At 33.9% G+C, this 6,084-nt stretch overlaps 1 long non-coding RNA gene across 1 annotated transcript; it reads left to right on the top strand.

The window, feature by feature from the left end:
• On the top strand, positions 1-2,240 carry LOC127120756 (uncharacterized). Its single transcript, XR_007803248.1, has 2 exons — positions 1-464; positions 1,936-2,240. It is a non-coding gene; the product is annotated as an uncharacterized LOC127120756 (long non-coding RNA).
• Positions 2,241-6,084: the final 3,844 nt, after the last annotated feature.

Genomic DNA, 6,084 nt, shown 5'->3' with positions numbered 1-6,084 from the left:
CAAAATTGAGGAAACCAAACTCCCTTCGTTTTAATTTTTAATCCTATCATGCGCTTCTCCCCCTCTTGCATCTCCATTTGTTGGAAATCAATATGTCGTGTCGGAGGCAGCAGAGCCACCCAGAAACGGAAACAACCACCACCACTTGATTTATTTTTACCTCCTCTAATCACCTCTCATACCTATTTCGTCTAAAACTCACTCAAAATCTCCCATCCCTCATAAAAACTCCAAGAACCCTAAATCTTTAATCTAAAATTAAATGGCCATAATTCAATAACATAAACCATTACCCTAGGGCTTCCATTCCTTCTTCGGAATCCTAACACATGGTAACTTGTTTGAAGAAAAACGACGAAGAAACAATGGAAACGAGCCTACCTACAGAGCGGAGGTATACTCTAGAAGTGTTGGAGCGCTTGAAGAAGACAATGCATTGAAAATACCAGATGATGTTTAGCCAGGTAATCACCTTGAATCCCTTGCTTCTTGTAGTGATTTTTTATTCTTCTTCTTCTATGAATAGCCTATAGGAATTATTGTATTGTTGTTATTGAGTGAAAAGAGTGTAAAGGATTGGTGAGGTTAAGCTCTGTTGAAGCCAAACTTCAAGGTGAAGTTTTGCTCAACAATGGAAGATTGAGTTGTAGGTGTGTTTGTGGTTGTTAGAAAAGAGAGTGGAGAGAATTTGCAGATTTAGAAGAGTGAATGGCATCAGAGTGAATTGTTTATTGTGATTGCAAAGGGAGAGTTTAAATAGAGAGATTGGAGATGGAGTTCATAACTGAATTGGATAACTATTAGGGCAAGCTGGTTAGAGATTTAGGGAAGCTGTGAAATTGGATGGAAGGTAGTTGATTCATGGGCCAAGTTAGTTAATAGTTAACTAACAATGTTAGTTTGAATTGAAGTTAGAAATGTTAATTATTAGGTTAACTGAACTATTAGTGATAAATGATATTAGGACTTAGGAATTCTGACAACTAGGAGATGTTAATTGGACTATTATGGTAATTAGTTAGTTTGATTAGTGGAACTGTTAGTTAATTGAATTAATTAATAGGAAATGTTAGTTAGGTTGCAAGTTTAGCTCGAGTTAGTTGATGTTTGTTATGAATGGATTTGAACTGTTATGTGAAACTGTTGGATTTTAACTGTTGTTAATGTCAATCGGTTCATGGTTAGTGGTAGTTTGAAAAACAGTTAGGGTAGTCAACTATTAGTTTATGTTAGATGTAGAAACTTTGACAGTTAGGTTAGTTAACTGTTAGTGAGTTCGCTAGGATTTGGTTAGAAATTAGTTTGGATTGTTATATTAGAATTGTTATGATGTTAGTGTTTTGGTTGTTGGAGTTGTTAATGCTAATTGATTAAAGGTTAGTGGAATGATCTTGATAGTTAGTTTGAACTATTATGGTAATTAGTAGTTAGTGAATGCTAGTAGGAGTTAGAGATTATGTTAGTTGAACTAAGTTGTTATGTTGAGTTGGTTTAGATGAAATATTAATTAGGTAAAATAATTATTTTAAACAAAGAAAATAGGGAATATTATTTTGAATTGATGTTTGGAGTTAGAAGTCAGTTTGAATGGGTAAGCAATTGTTAGTTATATGGCTAATGAACAAAAAGAAAAAATGCTAATGACAATTTAGAGGTTAGCATTGAATCAAAAGTTGGAAACATATAGTGATGGTTGATGATGCTTTAGATGGGCTTCTTTGGGAATTGGTGTGTTAATTTGAATGATAAGTTGGCTAAGTGATTGAATGGTGAATCATGATAGATTGGACTTGTGTGCTTATGGTATGCTTGTTGAATTTTAGAACGTGGACTATATGAATGTGTGTGCATTATTGTCATGACTTGATTTGGCATGTGTGTATGAAATGTGGGCCAAGTGTTGTGTATGATGCTAACTCATTTTCATTGTTGTAGGGTTAATGTATATTTTATAGGGTGCACAAAACTTGGTTTGGCATGGCATCATGAAGGTTAGGCATGACATCAAGAGCATGAAGAGATTTTGAAGACCTTGGAGGCATAAAAATGGAAGATCTTGAGGATGAAGAGAAATGAAAGAATAGGTGGTCAGTTTGACTTTGGTAAACTATTTAACCTAAAGTCAACAGTTGACCAAAAGTCAACCTTAGGTTAAAAATGTCTTTTCTTATGTAATTTCTAATTTTGACTTTTGTAATGCAATTTTATGACTTTGTAATTGAAACATAGGTCTTTGAATATGATTTGTGACATCTTCCTTAAGAAAAGTACTTTTTCCCTCCAATTTATGAATTCGAATCTTGAACTTGAATTAAATCCTTAAATTTGCAATGCTTTGATCAAAATAGCCAACCATACTACCATGTAAAAATGCCACATAAGAAAATTGGTCAACAAAAAGTCAACCTTCCATGGTTGACTTGTTGACCAAAAAAAGTCAAAATTGAAAGTTCCTTCCAATTTCATTTGCCTATGATGCAATCCAACATAATCAACATGTCTAGACCAAAGTTATGGATCCCCAAAGACCTAGGTCAAGAAAGTGATCCACCAAAAGTTTGTTGTGCCCAAAATGTCAAGATGTAGTGTAATGAAACCCACAAGATTGCATACGATAATTCAGTGCATTATATCATAAATAACAAGAACCTTTTGAACCAATGGTAATACTTGTAAAATGCAAGTGCAGATGAATGTTTTATGATAGATGACTAGGGTAAGAATATGCAGATGAAATGAGAAAAAGGTAGGGTAAATTTTGGGGTATGACAACGGGGTCTTGCTTTACCTTTGGATTCTTATTGATTGTAAGTATATCTCAGCAGGCAGCACTACATCATGTCCAAATGCCAATCAAAAAGGTGTAGAGTTAGTTGCTTCCTTAAGAGATGTTCGACAAGTCCAAAGTGCTTCATCCAAAGTCTTATGCCAATTCTTTGGCTTTTGGCCTACATGTTTTTTGATTAGGCCATTCATGAACTTATTTGCAGCCTTAACTTAAGCATTTTCTTGGGCGTAGTAAGGGGTAGAGGTTAAAAATTTGATCCTTGATTGTGAAGCAAACTCAACCATCGTCTAACCAGTAAAAACTGAGCCTTGGTTTGTGGTTATAGTCTCAGGAATCCCAAATTTGCACATGATGTGACTCTTAGTAAAATTGATTACAACATCTTGGCCAACATTCACCAAAGGCACTACTTCGACCCATTTGGTAAAATAGTCGATATATATTAAGAAATACTTATGACCTTTAGATGATGTATGTAACACCAGATTTTATTTAAATTATTTTTCTCAATTTAATTATGTGATAGTTGTGGTTGTGTTATATATATTGGTGTTTTGATGTGTTGTGTACCCTTGGTGTGGGATAGTTGCCTTAGAAATTAAGGTGTTGAGGAGCGTGTGAGCAAAAGTATAGAAATGGTGGTGTGGTGAGTAAAACTAATTAATCATATTAGTTATTATTTATTTAATTAATTAATATTATATGAATATTAATTTAATTATTTAATTATTATTATTATTATTATTATTAGTATTAAGAAAATAATAATAATATAATAAGTTAATAAAATAATAGAATTTATAATAAAAATATAAAAGGGGAATTGGGATAGAAACTTTGTAACATGACATTTGGGAGAAAAGAGGAGAAGCTGAGAAAGAGAGAAGAAGAGGCTAGGGTTCAAGGGGAGATTCAACATTATTTAAGGTTAAAGAATCAATTGTTAGGAACTCTAAGGTAAGGGTGAGGTTCTGATTATCTAAGGTTTAACATGATAATGGTGGGTAGATTATGTCATGTGGATTTTATGTTTTCTTCTCTATGTGGGAATGATGAATGTTGAATTGTGTGAATGATGAAAATGTTGCGGTTAAACCTATAAAATTTGATTGAATTATGGGAATGATGAAAATGTTGTTGGTAAACCCATGAAATTTGATTAGATTGTGTGTTGTAAAACTTGTGTCAATTGATGTGGTTTCGTGTCAGATTTGGAATGATGAATTGTTATAATTGTTGTTGTTGGAAGGTTTGGGGTACATATGAATTGATGAGAATGAATAATTTTTTATGCTAATTTGTGATATGATATGAACTTTCTATTTTAATCATTGAATAATTATAGTATGTCGAATTCTGAGATCATAGGTTTTTAAGGAATCAAAATCGGAGATTCGGAAGGTCTCCAACGGCAAAAAATAAATTTCTAGGCTATTCTTCGAACTTGTAACTGGTTACCGGTATGAGTGTAGCCGATTACCACTTGAAAAATAGGTTTTTGGAATGTTTTTGAAGCCCATAATCGGTTATCGGTTTGAGTGTAACCGGTTACCACTGTTACGTAAAAAAAATGGGAAACTGAAAATGATGTAACTTGAGCTCCATAACTCCGTTTGACGTGCGATTCGAAGCGTCGAATAGATGAGAGTGTGTAATATCATTTAAAATTGGTTTATGTACCTAAAAATTAATATTTTTATATGTGATGGTGTTGGAATGCATTATACTATTTATGTGGTTGTGTGACATAACCTTAAATGCATTGTTGTTGCTTATTATGTTGTATGTTGATGTTGTTGAGTTGTATAACATGTGTTTGATGCAGATGGCCAGTATCTATGATGTACATTGACTATGGTGGTGGATCATTATGCATGTTGTTGTTGTTGCATGTATAATATGTTGCATGCATTCATGTTATTGGTCAAATGGTTCGTTGTTGGTGAGCCTCAAATCTTTGTGTGGATTGGGCCGGTAGCTGATTTCGGAGGTGACAGAATCAGTGAGACGTTCTCAGAGGTGATGGTAACAAATTGATGGCTTTGATCCTAGGAGGCGAGGATTCAAGTGGTGAACCTGAGTGTTCACGTATTGGTACCACATGAACCGAATCGAGTTATTGAGTCTCATTGCATTGTATATTTGTTGCATTTGTAATTGTGTTGGATGGTTGATCATACTGTTATTATGTCAGATGGTTGTTATGTTGTTGTTATGTTAGATAGCTATTATGTTGTTATTCTGTTTGGATAGTTGTTGTGTTATTGTTCCATATGGATAGTTATGATGTTGCTATTATGTGTGGATAGGTGTTGTGTGGATTATATGGAATTATGTTATGGAATGGATGATGTGCATGTGATAATCTGAGGCTTACTTATTATCATTATTTCCTTTATATAACTATGATATCTCACCCCTTTAGTTTGAATGTTGCTTCCACATGGATAACATGCAGATAATTCGCAGTATGAGCTCAGATGTGAGTGGAAGATGAAGTCTTCCATTTTATTTTTGTGTCGGCGCTTACTCTGATGTGTAACACTGGGGGATTGGAATGTTGTGTCTTTCATTACGTTTTAACATTTATTATACGAAATGTTATGTTGATGATTGGATATGTTGAGTTAACTATTTGTTTTTGTTGTTCCAACGCGATTTAATAAAAGTTAACATTCAGACATGTGGTTATTACTACTACTTTTATAACATGCAAAGTGTTGCATGTCTTTATAACTGAGTAGGTTGATTGTATGTTATAGTATAGCATCCCAAATTGCATGCTGATTTGTTTTACTCTGATAAATGTTTTAAATTAACTCAGAGAAAATTTAGGGTGTTACAATGTAGTTCTAACCTCACCTATCAAATCTAATGTCCATCCTCTAAATGGCCAAGGTTTAACTATTGAGTGTAACTCAGTAGCAGGGACATGTTGGATCACGACATGCTTTTAGCATTCTTGACACCCTTCGGTAAACTTTATGCAGTCTTTCAACATAATGGGCCAGTATATCCCTTATCAAACGATAACCACTTCATCTTGTGGCCTACCTGAGGAGCGCCACATGATCCACTATCGGCACTGAATATTTCCAAATAAGCTTCGGCTTCGCTAAGGCACTTAAGTAAAACACCTTCAGGTGTTGTTTTAAACAACTCATTTACGATGATGATGTAACTTAATGCCTTATATTTGATCTTTCGGTCCATTGTTCCTGCTGTATTTTTCAGGAACTCTATAATTGATCTTCGCCAATCATTATTTATAAGATTGTTCATGGCAAAAGTTTCAA

This window comes from Lathyrus oleraceus, chromosome 1 (genome assembly GCF_024323335.1).
Source record: "Lathyrus oleraceus cultivar Zhongwan6 chromosome 1, CAAS_Psat_ZW6_1.0, whole genome shotgun sequence".
Classification (NCBI taxonomy): Eukaryota; Viridiplantae; Streptophyta; class Magnoliopsida; order Fabales; family Fabaceae; genus Lathyrus; species Lathyrus oleraceus.
The sequence above is the reverse complement of the archived record's forward strand: the minus strand, read 5'-3'. Positions and strand labels throughout refer to the sequence as shown.